The sequence below is a fragment of the Myxocyprinus asiaticus genome, chromosome 2 (assembly GCF_019703515.2).
Source record: "Myxocyprinus asiaticus isolate MX2 ecotype Aquarium Trade chromosome 2, UBuf_Myxa_2, whole genome shotgun sequence".
Lineage (NCBI taxonomy): Eukaryota > Metazoa > Chordata > Actinopteri > Cypriniformes > Catostomidae > Myxocyprinus > Myxocyprinus asiaticus.
Window position 1 is genome coordinate 38676469 of NC_059345.1, and position 19755 is coordinate 38696223.

General features: G+C 36.9%; 1 protein-coding gene across 6 annotated transcripts in view; it reads right to left on the reverse strand.

The window, feature by feature from the left end:
- LOC127453675 (adenylate cyclase type 2-like) overlaps nucleotides 1-17611 on the reverse strand; it is a 96362-nt gene extending 78751 nt beyond the window's left edge. For 3 of the 6 annotated variants that reach the window (XM_051720284.1, XM_051720245.1, XM_051720249.1), the window contains exons 1-2: nucleotides 17453-17611; nucleotides 7018-7175 (exon numbers count right to left, since the gene is read on the reverse strand). The gene's annotated coding sequence lies outside the window, so the exon portion shown is untranslated. The remainder of the gene's footprint in view (nucleotides 1-7017; nucleotides 7176-17452) is intronic. The other 3 variants (XM_051720260.1, XM_051720268.1, XM_051720276.1) reach the window with 2 other exon arrangements.
- Nucleotides 17612-19755: the final 2144 nt, after the last annotated feature.

Consider the following 19755-nt stretch of genomic DNA (forward strand, 5'->3'; position numbering starts at 1 on the left):
TGCAGTAAATTAAAGCTGCATTCACATGACTCACTGGAGTAAAGCATCAGGGTTTCCATGGTGCCACATTGCGCTTCCGGTTGTTATGTGCCACTCAAAGTTAAAATTATTTCAACATTTACAATTTAATGCATCAACCTTACTGGACAATTCGGATGAAGTACCATTATTTGGGCAGTGCCAGCACTAAAAGTAAAACAAGATGTTTTCTGCAGTGCTTATAATATGGAATTCAAAGAAGTGCAAATCGTGTGAATGCGGCTTCACAATTGCTGGTGCAAAGTCTGCCAGTTAATATAGTGGAGGAACAAGTTTTAAGAGATGTAATGCCCATTCCAATGAATTCACAACCTATGAGACTAGTTCTTTCTATTAGTCAACCTCCAACTTAGACTTTGGGAAATGTTTAATGTTACTTGAATTGGTGCCATTTTAGTGGCATCTTTATACTGTGGAAGGCTTTTTTTGGAGAAAAAAAAATTAATAAACCATTATTGTTACTGTTTTGTTTTAAGAAACAAAATGCATTTTGACAGGAAAATAAGTATATAAAGAGTCAAATTTAAATCTGCGAATAATCACGATTAAATATATAAATCGATGTACAGCACTACAACTAAAAACAAAACTCGCTTTTGCCGCCACTCTGTGAACGTTTCACCCAGAAACTGTATCGCACATTTTCCTATGCATTTGGGACAACACTCTCAGCTTCATCCACTGGGGGCAATGGTTCAAATTTTGGTAAGCACAGACAAAATTTAGCAGCAAAACTTTCCACCTCCTGTTGGCAAATCCACAGGGGCTTTGACTAGTCCTTAGTCTGACTTTTTAATAGAACAAAAATTACAGGATATTCTGTTTCAGCATGAACTCACAGCTGTTTAGAATAAAGCTCATTCTCTGTCTCAATCTATGTATCAATCGTTTTCATTCTCTTCTTTTTCTCTTCCCTTCAATGAAAGCAGCCGTTGTGTGAGGTACTGGTGTCCTGGTGTTGCATTACACTGTTAATAGTGTGAGTTCAGTGAGTGTTTTTGCAGGTGTGTACATTTGTGTGGAGCTATTCAGGAACATTTGAGCAGTGTCTGTGTGTGCCTCTGCATGATATCATGACACACTCCCTCATTCCATGGATACTGGAACACAACACAAAGTCTGATCATAGCTAGGAATATATACTGCTCTGCCATTCACCTAGATGCGCACAACCCACACAGACACACATACACACACATTTTGACCACCTCAGTAGCTAAAACATTTAATCCCACATTTTTCCCAGCTAAGTATATATATCAGCTCAGCCTTTAGGTAGGAAAAAATATCGGATCTGCTGTGAATGTAAGTTGAAAGGTTGATTATTAGCTAAGCGACAATGACTATTTTGAACATTACTCACCTCTTATTATACCCTTTTTGGTCACTCTTTCTCTCTTTCACAAACACACACAGAAAAAAGCACAAACACATGACCTCTGTACCAGAAAGATCACACAAGTTACCAATTAAAATGTCTTTTTGTTTTTTGTTTCTTCCCTTTAACTTTCAGCACAGACAGCAAAAAGCCCTTAACTACAGTTGCTGTTGAACGTTACCGAGCACAGACACCATGAAATCATCTCTTAGCTCACAAGGCCAACAGTTACGACAAAGCTCACTCGACATGTTCAGACATTATATGAAAGAAATACACTTCATTATTTGATATTACTCATTACATTCGCACGCACGCACACACACACAAACACAGTGTGCACTTTGACATGTAAGAAGATCATGTGAAAGATGCAGCATTAAAAACAGAGATGATTTTGTATTAATGTGCTGATAAAGGAGGGGACGTTGCAGTTATTGGCTAGACTAATAAGCAGGGGTGTAAAGTAACGAATTACAATTACTCACGTTACTGTAATTAAGTAGTTTTTCCCAGGAATTGTACTTCTTTTAAGTAGTTTAAAAATTGTATACTTTTACTTGAGTACATTTTAAGTGCTGTAACTGTACTTTTACTGCACTATTTTCCCACGTCTGTGTTCGCTACTTCCCTGTCCTGATTTTATTTTTATCTATCAACATGATTGGCTAGGAAGAGTCTCGCATCTCCTGTCAAATCAAATCACACGTAAAAAACTTGAATGGCAGCTGTAGATCGGGCGCCAACTGTAATGGATGTGGAGGATGCCTCAAGCAACACCTGAACATCATGGCTGCACCTGCAAAATTTTGGCACCCATTCACTTGCATTGTATGGACCAAGAGAGCTGAGATATTCTTCTAAAAATCTTAATTTGTGTTCTGCTGAAGAAAGTCATACACATCTGGGATGGCACAAGGGTGACTAAATAATGAGAGAATTTTATTTTTGTGTGAATTATTCCTTTAAAGCCTGACGTAGCCCCTGTACCAAAAAACTGCTCTACTGCCTCTATTGTGCGGGACATGATACACCAAGTGACCCTGCTTTTTTAGTGGGTTTTCATTATTTTATTTATTTATTGCATTCCTTGCATTGTTTTGAACATGTTTTATGTGCAACAATAACTCTCAGTTGTCATTAAGGGAACTTTAGACCCTACACATAAACTGATTTTAATGTAATTGTTTCATACATTATGATATTGAAAATAACTTTCATCTTTTAATTTCTGTAATCATGTCACCCTTTTAAATCAGATTTATGTAGTGTTTACAGTATCATAGATAAGTGATGTATTTTAAAAGTTGTCAATCACAAACACCTATAAAATACCAATATTTTTTATTCTTTCTGGCAAACAGCCATAAAAGGGAATCTAAATTATGGTATGTGTGCTAGAGTTTTTATTATAAAGGGGCATAGCTTTCGCAACTCAGTACTCAATACTCACTACTCATGAGTACTTAAATGAGCTACTCTTTTACTCTTACTTGAGTAGTTTTTAGAACAGGTACTTTTACTCTACTCAAACTATATTTTTTAAGAACAGTACTTTTACTTGAGTATTATTTTTCAGTACTCTTTCCACCCCTGCTAATAAGGTGCAGAAACACACACACAAATGCTATAGACAGGGTCCACCATTTTCTGAGCAGAGAAACACTCATCAAGGACAACCTTAGATGTCTACTTAATCTAACCGCACACCAACCCATTTCCTTAGCAACTGTGACTCATTTCCCTAACTACAGGGCTGAAAGCAGTACAGGCAGCAGAGCAGAGAGGTAGATTACTAAAAACAACAATAAACGTTTTCCAAGATATTTTTATGAAAGTACTGTTTCGTTTTCTTGAGCTATGCAATTCACTTGCCACATAAAAGATAAGCATGTCTCAAATTTGTCATGTGACAAAAGACCTGTACACCTGCTATCCTAAAGAGCACAAACACACATGCCTTTATCACTCCCTCTGACCTTCAGTTACATTCAAACCTAAATAGCCTCCCCACAGTTCACTCAGTGCCATTTCTGTTGAGAGGAATGTTATTCAGCTCTGCACTGCAGCAAACACTCTGATCATTTAAAAAGAAAAAAAAAATATGCATTGTGGACCAGCCCAAAGGACAAGTTTTCCATTATTAGTATATCTCTCTTTTCCCAATGTCTTTTCATCACATACCACTCAGAAAAAGAGGTTATAATACAAATTATAATTATCCGTCACTTTGACAAAGGGGGTTTTATTTAAAAAATACAATTGGTTACAGTAAGGTGCTAAAAATGAAAGTGAATGGGGCCAGTCCAAAAACATTAAAATACAAATTGTTTAAAAAGTATAGCCACAAGATTGTACGTGTTAACAAGATTTTAGTAAGATAAAATCGTTAAACTTATCCTATATGACAACTTGCTATGATGACGCAACGCAGGTAGGCTAAACCCTGTAAGCTATTTTATCACACTAAAATCATGTAGAATAGAAAGCTTTATCACACTATAATCATGTTAACATCCACATGTTTATGTCTTGTGGCTATACTTTTATTGTAAGTGCCTTGCTGCAACTGCATTTTATCTATATATATATATATATATATATATATATATATATATATATATATATATATATATATATATATATATATATATATAGTTGAAGTCAGATCTTTACATAAACCTTAGCCAAATACATTTAAACTCAGTTTTTCACAATTCCTTTAACTTCCTGGCTAATGTCTTGAGATGTTGCTTCAATATATCCACATGACTTTCCTTCCTCATGATGGCATCTATTTTGTGAAGTGCACCAGTTCCTCCTGCAGCAAAGCACCCCCACAACATGATACTGCCACACCCATGCTTCACGGTTGGAATGGTGTTCTTCGGCTTGCAATCCTCACCCTTTTTCCTCCAAACATAACGATGGTCATTATGACCAAACAGTTAAATTTTTGTTTCATCAGACCAGAGGACATTTCTACAAAAAGTAAGATCTTTGTCCCCATGTGCACTTGCAAACTGCAGTCTGGCTTTTTTATAGCAGTTTCAGGATATAGGACTTGTTTTACTGTGGATATAGATACTTGTCTACCTGTTTCCTCCAGCATCTTCACAAGGTCATTTGCTGTTGTTCTGGGATTGATTTGGACTTTTCACACCAAACTACGTTCATCTCTAGGAGACAGAATGCGTCTCCTTCCTGAGCGGTATGATGGCTGCGTGGTCCCATGGCGTTTATACTTCCATACTATTGTTTGTACAGATGAACGTGGTACCTTCAGGCATTTGGAAATTGCTCCCAAGAATGAATCATACTTGTGGAGGTCCACAAAAAACAAATTTCTGAGGTCTTGGCTGATTTCTTTTGATTTTCCCATGATGTCAAGCAAAGAGGCACTGAGTTTGAAGGTAGGCCTTAAAATACATCCACATGTACACCTCCAATTCAGTACACCTTCTATCAGAAGCTAATTGTCTAAATGCTTGACATCATTTTCTGGAATTTTCCAAGCTGCTTAAAGGCACAGTTAACTTAGTGTATGTAAACTTCTGACCCACTGGAATTGTAATATAGTCAACTAAAAATGAAACAATCTGTCTGTAAACAATTGTTGGAAAAATTACTAGTTTCATGCACAAAGTAGATGTCCTAAACGACTAGTTTGCTAATATTAAATATGTGGAGTGATTTAATGACTTCAACCTAAGTGTATGTAAACTGATGACTTCAACTGTATGTGTATGTGTGTGTGTATACACTGTTTATAAATGAAGGACGAGTCAACATTATGCAACAAATTATTTCGATTGAGCTTAACTTTTCTTGAACCCAGAACATTCTTTTAAAAAGTAACACAGCTATCACTTATTCAAACATTAGCGGTGATAATAGAGCTATATTTTTATTTTTTTATTTTCAGGCTGTGAGGACTATATAATGTACAGTAGGAGTGGGTAAAAATATTGATTTTCAGATGCATCACTATCTTCATTTGAACAATATTGATATCGATTCTTAAATCCCAAGATCGATCTTTTACTCTATGCACAACCCACCACTACAATGAGTGGAAGTTGCTTGCATTTGCAACCAAATTTCATGCTATGTGACTGAAATGTTCTGTATATATTTGGCAACTGGCTGGTAAGTGTTTACAATCATTAACAGTGATTGTGTAGTATAGTGGTGGAGTATTCACCAGCAAGATCCTTTCACTGCGTGTTGAGAGTAAAAGTGGTTCCGTGTAATGTGTTTGTCCAAAGACGAGATCCACGCGACCCATTTGTCATCGAATACTGTCTCTTTTAATACCCTTTCTGTTCTTTACGGTCAGTTGAAAAACACAAAAAAACAAACAAAAAAAAAACATTTAATTCTAATCATGTATAGCAAAGATGAGATAAAGCCATTCAAGTCCTGTCTCGTTAACATGCGCTAATTTAAAGACGCTCTTTACAGAAATGCCAGTTTTGTTAAAGAGACAGTATTGATTTTAGCACGTTCAACAAATCAATGTAAACACTTGTAACTAGTACAAATTATGCAATTAAAGAGTAATAATGTAACAAAAAAGTAATTTCTTAAATATAGTGTCTTATTTATTGATTGAATACACGGATTTGTTCATTTTTATAAAGCCACATGTGACCAAAATGATGAAAAACAAATGAAAAATAAAAGAAATATAATTAGTAAAATGTATATTTTCGTAATGTACCTAGTCAGAAGGTCTCCTGTATAATTAACAGCATTAGCTGGGAGAGAATTTCTTTTATATGTAAGCAAAAGGGACATAACTGAAATATCGAATTGAATTGAAAGCTTTTGAATCAGAATCAGAATAATCGAATCAGGAAATCTGTATCAATACCCAGCCCTACTGTACAGGCTACAACAAAAGTTTAAAAATTAGAATCATGCATGACTGACATAGATGAGTCCAATGAAACAGTTATGTTATCAGTGTTATAATGATTATTATTATTTTTTTTTTTACATTATAAAAGTAGAGCTTCAATATGTGCAAAACCATATAAACCGGGACACATTTTTTGAAGGTATACAAAATTCTGGCATATATCAGCACTTAGCTTACCCTGTAATGGCTGTCCTCACACCAGAGCTTTGGATATAAAAGCCAGATCACACATTATACTAAGATTTCCCAAAATGTAACACTAAACATTTCTTCACAATTAGTTAAACTCTCTATTCCTTTACATCCATGTGACGCATACGGACGGACCGAATTTGGTAAAAGATCGAATATTTTTGATGTATGCAACCTCTTCTCAGGAAAGAGAATCCCATCATAAGGACACAGTACACATACAGAAACATTTACACACACATACACACATGCAGACATTGTCCCACCACTCTAGCTAGCCCAATCCCATGGTGAAGTCCTATACAACAGTCACACACCCCATTAACAACCCATTACACACATAGATACACACAATGCAATGCAAAACAACACAAAGGCATGCAACAATCCTGTGTTGAACACATGCATCAAATGAAACCGAGAAAAAAATGACACCACAGAGACACACCCTCTATATACAACTTCACACAAGCACCTGAAATACCTTCCAAAGTGAAAAGCCTGATCTTCAACAAGACCCTCAAGTATCAGATCCACCTCTAGGACAAAGAGACAAGAGCATCAAAAGGGTCAAGAGCTGGAGAACTTCCACAGTCCACATCACATGCGGCTGCTACACAGGGATACTGTCCACACCTCAGCCTGTCAGGATGAGAGTGTGTGTGGAGAGACGGTGAAATAAACGAGAAGACAAGGTTAGACAAAACATTAAATCAGTGCTAAAAGCAAACACATTGCAAAAGAATGTTCAGAATGCATGCATCACACGGATACTGCTCCACTACAATATATTTTAATCATAATATCTTTGAATTTATCACATACTATTTGCTTAAATGCTAACTTTTGCGTCTGAGAGATACAGATTTTTAGGGTTGTAGGAGGGAATGGGCAAAGGATATGCAACGATTAGACACCAGCACATTCTAGCAGATGAGGGAAAAAAGGGAGGGAGGGGAAGAAAAAAAAAACAATAGAGCATAAGAGGTAGATTACTGGAAAGATGTGATAAAAAACAACAGATATTCTTTTTCTATCAGCTCAAGTTGCTTTAAATGAGAGGCTCAGACAGTAAGACATGGCAAATGAAATCACTTATTCATCTCTCACAAGTCAAAGATTTAACACAACATGTGATCTCAAAACCTGGTGAACTCTATGATCAAGAATACCTACTTCATATTAAAGCCTCACTTATATCTTGACATCGGACATGGATTTTCAAGAGGACAAAATGACATTGGCAAATATTTTTTGCATCTTTATTCAATAAACTATGGAGAAAATCCATTTGAGGATTTTGAGTGCCTGCTTGAAGCACATGCATTAGCATTTGGCCATAACATCAGAGAAAATGAAATGAGTAGTTTAGGTAATTTTCTCAACAATAGGATGGAGTCAAGTAGTCTCGACATCTAACAATATTGCTAGATGTCATTTGATTTCTGTTTCTTTATTAGGGCTGGTTACTGATATAGATTTCCTGATTCAATTCGATTCTGATACACAAGCTCTCGATTTGATTCGATTCCGATTCTATATTGATTTATATGGGTAAATTTTAGTTAGAATATCCCTTTTGCTTACATATAAAATAAATTCTCTCCCAGCAAATACTGTTAACTATACAGGGGACCTTCTAACCAGGTACATTACGAAAATATAAATTTTACGAATATACGTTTTTCATTCTTTTGGCCACATTTTAGCTTTTTAAAAATGAATAAATCAATATATTCAATCAACAAATATGATATTATATTGCACATATTATATATTGTTACATGTTTATTGTTTAATTGCATAATTTATACTATTTACAGGTATTTACATTGATTTGTTGAACACGTGCTAAAACCGGTACTGTCTCTTTAAGGTAACCTGGCATTTCTGTAAAGAGTGTCTGTAAATGAGCGCATGTTAACGAAAGAGACTCGAATGGTCATCCGTGCCATACATGATTAGAATTAAAAGTTCTTTTTTTGTTGTTTTTGATCAACAACTAACTGTAAAGAACTGTAAAAGAGACATTATTCAATGACAAATCAGTTGTGTGGATCTCGTCTTTAGGGACACACACATTACACGGAACAATATTTACTCTCAACATGCAGTGAAAGGATCTCGGTGCTGAATACTTCATCAATATACTACACAATTCATTCACTGGTGTGTGAAATCTAAACATTTACCAGCCAGTTGCAAAATATATATATATATATATTTTAGTCGCATAGCGCAAAATTTGGTTGCAAATGCGAGTGATTTCCTCTCATTGCAGTGGGGGGTTGCGCATAGAGTAAAAGATTGATTTTGGGATTTAAGAATCAATATGGAGATAGTTCAAATGAAGATTGCGATGCCTCAGGAAATCTATATTTTTACCCACCCCTATTGTTTATTGCAGACACATTTTTTACACTATCCTCTTCTGGAGAAAGTTTACCATAACATGTAATAAATATAAAAATACTTTTTAAATAAAACTTAATATAATTACCACAGACCATCCCTAACCCAAAACCATTAAATCTTTCAAAAAGAGTTATTTGCATTTTTAGAATATTATTATTTTTATGATGATGATTTTGTCCCAAAGTATAGCTAAGTACACGCACACAGTCCTATAAACCACCTGATGACATAGACATTTTTTTAATTTGACACCAGCTTAGCTGTGAAGGCTGTAAATGTTACAACTCCTCCACACAGCTTGAGCAGATAGAAGTATACAATGTGAGATCTGGTGTTAACAGAGAGCAGGCAAGTAGCTCAAACAGACCAAATCTAAAATAGATCATATGGCACATGCTTCACAGCCCACAGAGCCAATACGGCAACAGATCGCACTGAGTGGGGGAGTAGTTTTGACCTCTCAAGTCACAGTCAGGAACCTTTGGTAGAAACTGTGATCGCACTATATGACCTGTTTGCTTTATGGCTTTATGACAACAGATGTCTCTCATGCTGTCACTGTACCTCCATCGGCCAGTCTATCTGTCTCTTTTTCTAGCTCTCTAAATGTTGTTTGTTTGTCATGTGTGGTATGTTCAGATTGTCATGTCTGATCAAGTACTGAGCTGTACTGAGCTCAGTCTGTCAGTCAAACAGAACAGTAAGCCACAGCACTCAAAAATAAACTTCCTTAAAGAGCAGCCCAGCATCAAATATCTGACTGTAGAGTTTAAAGAGCAGCATTAATTGATTTTGTGTAATTGCCTATAAAAACAATGAAGAGAGTTAATGTTTGTCAACTTGTAACATACTAATTATCATTATAGCAGAGTCCACTCTGTCCAGCGCTACACCTCACAGAACACACATTATGGTGGTATATAAGGAATGTTATGATAGTTGTGGTAATATGAGGAACATAAGCAAAACATTAATTCATCTTAGCAGTTTAGCAATTTGCAGATGTGCGTATGTATATTTGCATATGCATTTACAAGGCAAGAGCCAGAAGTAAATTGAGGAAGTCACTCCCTCTGTGGAAGAGTCATCGCCTGTGTGAATGTGTGGAGGGTCAACTCCTGAAAATCTCCACAGTACGGGTGGGAAAAACTCAGGGGACAGCAGAGAACCACAGAGGTTATCCTAAAGCACACACACACAAAACCTCTCCACCATATAAAGATCTTTGAGCGAAAGAGAACAAGACGAGGAGAACATGTCAAGGATGAGAGGGTCCATGTGTTCTTTCAATTAAAGATAAGTCATCTGGCAGTTCTGCATTGTCTTTGTGAGTAATTGTGTGTGTGCTAAAAGGAGGAGAGAAGAAAGAAGTAACCTTGGCTGGTCCAGGTTAAAACTCGCTCTCATGTGGGTTACAGAGTCATTCAAGATGAAAAGTTCGTTAGATATCAGATTTTATCATAATATACATATAAAAATGTATGATGTTTTTATCAATATAAATAAAAAGTTACGTTTTTAATGTTTAGTGAAGACAACTGATGTATGATTCATGAACACGAACTCCTGAACAGTTTCTCTGGGGTGCGTTTCCCGTACAATGATGTAACTCACTGCGTAACATCCATAGTACGATGCATCATTGTAGAAATTAACTAGCTAGTCACGACTGTTTCCTGAAACCGTAGTAACAATGTCACACATCCATCGTTCGAACCACGCTGGTTGAGCTGTTATTAATGACGTTACTCAGGGGGTGGAGTAATAACCCAAATATTAAAGCCGTTTAATGTGAGAAAGCTGCTGAAAACACTAATGCGGCATGCACTTTGTAAGGCGACAGATGCATTGCGCTGGGGTTTCCCTCTATATTAGACTTTGGTGTTCCCCTGACACACTTACATTTACATTTATTAATTTGGCAGATGCTTTTATCCAAAGCGACTTGATACATGCATATACGCACATGCGTATTTTTCAAAAACCTATTAATGGCAATTATGGTTTAACATAAACTCATAAAAGCCGTGTTCTCCACCAGAAACTGTGTGATAAAGTCCTTTCTCTTAACAGCCTTTAATCCCTTAAACAGCTGGACTCACATTTACGTGACGTTTCAGAACACCACTTTCTGTAAAGCTGTTTTCTTAAATGCATGTAAACTGGGTCATAGTCTTGACAGAATTAACAATATATATTGAATGAAAGATACTGAAGCCTCAGCGAAGTCAAATGATGTCCACAAAGCAGACTACTTGGCACCAGACTGTGACTAAAATGGTCTCAATTGCGACAAAAAAAAGAATGATTACTTTGCATTTTATTGTCATTTGTTTAATTTAATATTTAGTCCTTTCAGATGGAAAAATGTATACATATAAATGATGCGATCAAAAGTGCATTTGACCAGCGGTGAAAAACTTTCTTATGAAGTGTTACATTCATACGAACAAACAGAGAAGTAAGTTTCAAGTAAGTTTGGAGCAGAAGAAATAGAAATAAATCTTGTGTAAATTGTCAGCTTTACACTAAGCTAAAATGCTATTTCTAGCCATTTTACATGCACATGTTACCAGGTACGATCATATTTTTTATCAAGAAAATTCACGTTGGGTCATAATTTCTTTTGATATTAGGGCAAAAATTTTATTCGTGATAATTTTTGTATTGTTTTCCAATTTGATTTATCTTGTTTTAGAAACAACACTGCATAAGATATTTAGGTTTTTCAGAGAATATATTTTTAACGTGTATTTTGTCTTACTGTACTGGCAGAGTTTTTATAGTCAAAACAAGTGAAAACATCTACCAGTGCTGAAGAAGTAATCCAAAGTATTTAGAATACGTTACTGACCTTGAGTAATCTAACAGAATACGTTACAAATTACATTTTACAGCATGTATTCTGTAATCTGTAGTGGAATACATTTCAAAAGTAAACCTCCCAACCCTGTGTGTGTGTGTTATATATATATATATATATATATATATATATATATATATATATATATATATATATATATATATAAACTCCGCAAAAAAGAAACATCCTCTCACTTTCAACTGCTTTTATTTTCAGCAAACTTAACATGTGTAAATGTTTGTATGAACATAAAAAGATTCAGCAACTAAGACATAAACTGAACAAGTTTCACAGACATATGACTAACAGAAATGGAATAATGTGTCCATTTCTTCATACTGAAGTAACAGTCAGTATCTGGTGTGGCCACCAGCTGCGTTAAGTACTGCAGTGCATCTCCTCCTCATGGACTGCACCAGATTTGCCAGTTCTTGCTGTGAGATGTTACCCCACTCTTCCACCAAGGCACTTGGAAGTTCCCGGACATTTCTGGGGGGAATGGCCCTACCCCTCACCCTCCGATCCAACAGGTCCCAGACGTGCTCAATGGCTCTTTGCTGGCCATGGCAGAACACTGACATTACTGTCTTGCAGGAAATCACACTGAACGAGCAGTATGGCTGGTGGCATTGTCATGCTGGAGGGTCATGTCAGGATGAGCCTGCAGGAAGGTACCACATGAGGGAGGAGGATGTCTTCCCTGTAACGCACAGCGTTGAGATTGCCTGCAATGACAACAAGCTCAGTCCGATGATGCTGTGACACACCACCACATACCATAACGGACCACCAAAATCACCTCCAAATCGATCCCGCTCCAGGGTACAGGCCTCGGTGTAACGCTCATTCCTTAGACGATAAACGCGAGTCCGACCATCACCCCTGGTGAGACAAAACCACGACTCGTCAGTGAAGAGCACTTTTTGCCAGTCCTGTCTGGTCCAGCGAAGGTGGGTTTGTGCCCATAGGCGACTTTGTTGCGGGTGATGTCTGGTAAGAACCTGCCTTACAATAGGCCTACAAGCCCTCAGTCCAGCCTCTCTCTGCCTATTGCGGACAGTCTGAGCACTGATGGAGGGATTGTGTGCTCCTGGTGTAACTCGGGCAGTTGTTGTTGCCATCCTGCACCTGTCCCACAGGTGTGATATTTGGATGTACCGATCCTGTGCAGGTGTTGTTACACGTGGTCTGCCACTGCGAGGATGATCAGCTGTCCTTCCTGTCTCCCTGTAGTGCTGTCTAAGGTGTCTCACAGTACGGACATTGCAATTTATTGCCTTGGTCACATCTGCGGTCCTCATGCCTCCATGCAGCATGCCTAAGGCACGTTCACGCAGATGAGCAGGGACCCTGGGCATCTTTCTTTTGGTGTTTTTCAGAGTCAGTAGAAAGGTCTCTTTAGTGTCCTGTTTTTATAAATGTGACCTTAATTGCCTACTGTCTGTAAGCTGTTAGTGTCTTAATGACAGTTTCACAGGTGCATGTTCATTAATTGTTTATGGTTCATTGAACAAGCATGGAAAACATTGTTTAAACCCTTTAAAATAAAAATCTGTAAAGTTATTTGGATTTTTACAAAATTATCTTTAAAATACAGTGTCCTGAAAAAGGGACCTTTCTTTTTTGCTGAGTTTATTTATAATATACATATATGTATAATATATAAAATCAATGTAATATATGCACACACACACACATATATATATATATAATTATTTATTTGTGATGTGAGATCCAGCTTTTGATACTTAGGACCATTGAGGGACTCATACACAACTATTACACAAGGTGCAAACATTCACTGATGCTCAAGAAGGCAACACACTATATGCATATTATACTTTATGTAAATACCTATTCGATTCTGAAGGGCAGTACTAAATAATAATAAAAAAAGATCTTTTATCTCTTATATTTGTATATATTCTGAAAGGGATGTGAAAACTTATGAGACAAAAGGGAAATGCAAATTTGTGCACCCAAATATACAATATATATACACTATATTGCCAAAAGTATTCGCTCACCCATCCAAATAATTGAATTCAGGTGTTCCAATCACTTCCATGGCCACAGGTGTATAAAATGAAGCACCTAGGCATGCAGACTGCTTCTACAAACATTTGTGAAAGAATGGGCCGCTCTCAGGAGCTCAGTGAATTCCAGCGTGGTACTGTGATAGGATGTCACCAGTGCAACAAGTCCAGTCGTGAAATTTCCTCACTACTAAATATTCCACAGTCAACTGTCAGTGGTATTATAACAAAGTGGAAGCGATTGGGAATGACAGCAACTCAGCCACGAAGTGGTAGGCCACGTAAAATGACAGAGCAGGGTCAGCGGATGCTGAAGCGCATAGTGCGCAGAGGTCGCCAACTTTCTGCAGAGTCAATCGCTACAGACCTCCAAAGTTCATGTGGCCCTCAGATTAGCTCAAGAACAGTGCGTAGAGAGCTTCATGGAATGGGTTTCCATGGCCGAGCAGCTGCATCCAAGCCATACATCACCAAGTGCAATGCAAAGCGTCGGATGCAGTGGTGTAAAGCACGCCGCCACTGGACTCTAGAGCAGTGGAGACACGTTCTCTGGAGTGACGAATCACGCTTCTCCATCTGGCAATCTGATGGACGAGTCTGGGTTTGGCGGTTGCCAGGAGAACGGTACTTGTCTGACTGCATTGTGCCAACTGTGAAGTTTGGTGGAGGGGGGATTATGGTGTGGGGTTGTTTTTCAGGAGCTGGGCTTGGCCCCTTAGTTCCAGTGAAAGAAACTCTGAATGCTTCAGCATACCAAGAGATTTTGGACAATTCCATGCTCCCAACTTCGTGGGAACAGTTTGGGGATGGCCCCTTCCTGTTCCAACATGACTGCGCACCAGTGCACAAAGCAAGGTCCATAAAGACATGGATGAGCGAGTTTGGTGTGGAAGAACTTGACTGGCCTGCACAGAGTCCTGACCTCAACCCAATAGAGCACCTTTGGGATGAATTAGAGCGAAGACTGCGAGCCAGGCCTTCTCGTCCAACATCAGTGTCTGACCTCACAAATGCGCTTCTGGAAGAATGGTCAAAAAATCCCATAAACACACTCCTAAACCTTGTGGAAAGCCTTCCCAGAAGAGTTGAAGCTGTTATAGCTGCAAAGGGTGGGCTGACGTCATATTAAACTCTATGGATTAAGAATGGGATGTCACTTAAGTTCATATGCGTCTAAAGGCAGATGAGCGAATACTTTTGGCAATATAGTGTATATATTAAACACCTGATTAATGAGCAATCAGCTGTCTTTTCTTTGGCTTGCTATCTTGTTTTTGAACAACAATCTAAATCAAGTAATTCTGTGATGTGGCAACTAAAACCACCATTTGGCTCCTAAATGTTTCAGTTCCAAATGTTTTTAGTCTCGAGCCCTGAACTATGCCTCTAACCACAGGTAAAGAGCTGTAGTTCCAACCACACAACTTTGTGATGCTGTTTGCGAATGTTCATTGGAACTATGGTTTCAGGAAACACCAAATCATTAGAAAGTGTAACTGTTTGGCCATAATGACCATCATTATGTTTGGAAGAAAAAGGGTGAGGCTTGCAAGCTGAAGAACACCATCCCAACCGTGAAGCATGGGGGAAGCAGCATCATGTTGTGGGGGTGCTTTGCTGCAGGAGGGACTGGTGCACTTCACAAAATAGATGGCATCATGAGGAAGGAAAATTATGTGGTTATATTGAAACAACATCTCAAGACATCAGCCAGGAAGTTAAAGCTTGGTCGCAAATGGGTCTGCCAAATGGACAATGACCCCAAGCATACCTCCAAAGTTGTGGCAAAATGGCTTAAGGACAACAAAGTCAAGATACTGGAGTGGCCATCACAAAGCCCTGACCTCAATCTGATAGAAAATTTGTGGGCAGAACTGAAAAAGCGTATGCGAGCAAGAAGGCCTACAAACTTGACTCCGTTACACCAGTTCTGTCTGGAGGAATGGGCCAAACTTCCAGCAACTTATTGTGAGAAGCTTGTGGAAGGCTACCCAAAATGTTTGACCCAAGTTAAACAATTTAAAGGCAATGCTACCAAATACTAACAAATTGTATGTAAACTTCTGACCCACTGGGAATGTGATGAAAGAAATAAAGCTGAACTAAAGAATTACTCTGACATTTCACATTCTTAAAATAAAGTTGTGATCCTAACTGACCTAAGACAGGGAATGTTTTCTATGATTAAATGTCAGAAATTTTGAAAAAATTGAGTTTAAATGTATGTAAACTTGTGACTTCAACTGCCTATATATATAATATATATGTGTGTGTGTGTGTGTGTGTGTGTGTGTGTGTGTTAAGATATTAGATATCTAAAATATTGATTGTTGTTTACATTTATTAAAAAAATTAAAACACTAATTTCTACCTGCAAGAAGTCTACAGAACATAAGACTATAGATATCAAATCTTGAGCTTTCATCTTTAGTTGGTGGCCTTTTAAGATCTGATTTCTACATTTTACTTTTGAACTAAAATCAAACACAGCATTTCCAGCACACAACATGGGAAGTCTAACTTTTGTAACCTATAAGCATTTTCCATTTTAAAACAACATCTTGGATGATGATGTAACTTTGGGTTCAACATCTCCTTTTGAAAGGCACAGCAGCAATGGTTGGGAGACATGTCCTGGTGTGTAGCTTCAGTAGTGCTGATATGAAGCAGTCTTCCCTAATACAAGTGTAACAAATTCAGATTAAATCTCCACTGAGTGTCTACATTTCTGTCACCAATGCAGTCTCTACAGTCTTCTAGAAATGCTCTACTCTGAGTGTAGCCTGAACTTGAATTCAACTAATTCTTGAAACAGAATAATGTAAATCTATCGCGACAGTCAGGATACAGAGCATTGGTTTATCACTGCCTTCCCCAATATTCACTTTGAGATGGCAAGGCCAGTGGCTCTGTTTACTCGAGGTAACTACATATGATGAATCCTCTACTGCACTTAGATTCATGCACTCTAAAATATTCATTTCCTGTAGGAAGAACATTTCAGTCAGTATGCAAACCAAGCAGACATTGCATGAATATCGTTGTACTGTATTGGTTGTATTAGCATTTTAAATGGTGTAGTGTGAAGTATCGGGCAATGACCAAAACTTTAATTGTACTACTAACTACCATATTGCAATTTAGATTGATTTGGATCCAACACCAGTCACTACTACCACTTCAGTAACGTGCTGTCAAACATATAAACATATAAAAAACAGGTTTAATGAAGTTGAAGTAGGTCTGAGCTTTTTTTCAATCTCCAAACAAATGAGACAAAGACATTAGATATTAGCAAACATTTTTTTTTTCTCTATAAGATTAGAACACTTTCCTTTCAAATGTATCAATAACAGTTATATCGTTTTTCAGTCAAAGTTTTCTTTTTCTTTGAGCTGGACTGATGCCCAACAGAAGAAGTGACAAATGAACCCATTTCTTATTTTTCACTGTTAGGAATGTGTTTCGAAAACGCATACATATTATTTACATTACATTACATTACAAAACAGAGAATATCTCAGTGGACTCGGTTGTTTCCCGAGGAGTCCAGGTAGCTGAACTCTACAGGTATTAAATACGCTGAATTAACAAACTTTACTCACCTGGAAGCTACTGTCGAGTGGAAAACTCTGTTCCTTGCTGCTGAAGTCCTCAAGAGTGAGATATGTGTTATCTTATCGATAAATAAGCATTTGACGGACTAAAATCTTGCCTAACTGTCTCTCTCGCACCGGCTCGAGCTCAAACACTTTGGTTACAGACCGAGTGCGCTGCGGAAACTGACGCGCAGAATTTCTTCTGCTCTGCGCGCGCCACCCCGCGTGCAGTCTGTGCAGCAGAGCTGAAGAAACTACTGATGGGCACACAGTCTTCTTGTAGTGTCTGCTCTTTGAAAATTGGATTTATGTGGATCAAAAAAAAAAAGCTTCTAATTTTAGAATTTTAATGATTAATTCTTGCAACAAATAAATAACTTTAATGCATTTTGGCAGACGCTTTTATCCAAAGCGACTTACAGTGCCCTTATCACAGGGACGATCAGGATACAGTGGTGGTGGCTGTGGGGATTGAACCATCAACCTTTTGCTTATCACTTCAGGGCTTTAGTGCACTACGCCACCACGTAATAAATGTTACCGTTTACAGATTATTTATTTAAAATAGGCCTACTGATTTAATATCTTACTGCTTTTTTATTGTAATCTAAAAGCACATGCAAGTGTCTACCAAAATGGATAGACAGCTAATGAGAGATGGTAACACTTTACAGTAAGGTTTCTCATTTGTTCAAATTAGTTAACAACTTCAGTTGACATTAACTATTAATAAACAATACTTTTTTTTTTTTTTACAGCATTTATTAATCATGTTAAGGCAACATAGTAACCTAATACATTTTTAAAATCAAAAGTTGTGTTAACATTAGATAATGCACAGTGAACTAACAATGAACAATAGTATTTTTATTAACTAACATTAAAAGATTAATAAATGTAAATATATATATATATATCATTCATTGTTAGTTCATACTACCTAATGCATTAGCTAATGTTAACGAATGTAACCTTATTGTAAAATGTTACCTGAGAGAATTACAAAGTGAAATTTCAACTTTAAAGTGTTTTATTATTGTAGAATAGGCCTACAGATTTTCACTCTCCAAAAGGGAAAATTTGAGTCTTTTCCCCTTTTATTTTCTCACAAAACATACCCATACAAAACATATTGATGTCCTTATACTATAAGACTTAAAAATTTGAGGGACACTGCCATATATGACTCACAGAATTATCAAAATAATGATCATCCATGTATACAGTATAATATATAGATCTAAACATAATAAACATTGAAGCAATAATAATAAAACATACAATTATTAATGATTTTATTTTCGTTATTAATGTCCTGACTATACATTGTGATCAGTTGAATGCCACTTTGATGAATAAAAGTACCAATTTCTTTCCATAAGAGCAAAATCTATACATTATTCCAAACGTTTGGCCGCCAGTGTATGTATGTTAAGATATTAGATATCTAAAATATTGATTGTTTGTTGTTTACATTTATTTTAAAAATGAAAACACGAATTTCTGCCAAACACCCGCAAGCAGTTTACAGAACAGAAGACTATAAATATCAAATACTCACTTCCTCATTGAGCTTTCATCTTTAGTTGGTGGCTTTTAAGATCTGATTTCTACATTTTTTTGAACTAAAATCAAACACAGCATTACAAATATACAATTATTTATGTATATTTAATATAATTTAAATGTTTTGCATTAACATTTATAAACTTAGATGAGACTATTCTGCTTCTAAACATGAGATATGACTGCTCAAGCAGACAACTCTTCCACAACTACTGAAAACTTCTTTATATGTGTGTATAAATAACAGATCACATAAATAACAAAGTAAGACTATTAGCATGACAGACAGTACAGATGAGAAACATGTCCGAGTCTGTCTAGGACAAAGAGTTCAACATGGATGAACAATGTGCGTCATTACTTTTGTTATAAGCTGAATCCTTCCACCTAAGGCTGATGTGTCTCCAGCATTACAAAGAGCCCAGTCAGACTCCGATTTCAATTGATTTAAGATTATCAACACTTTTAAACCTTGCATTTGTAAATTTGGAAGGCATTAGATGTTCTTTAGTGTGTAAAGTGTAACTGCTGATAATGCTGCTGAAAGTGGGTAACAGTACTTTTTCGTGGGAAAATAAGTTTTGTCTGCACTTGGTAGAGACAAAAAAGTTCTGTGAAGTCCTGCCAAACTCTGTGAGGTCAGGACAGAGGGATCATTACAATATTATCCAAATTGAGAGATATGTAATCTTTCACAGAGTGCAGATGGATCTTGAACATTGTTTGTAATAACAGTTTTTTAC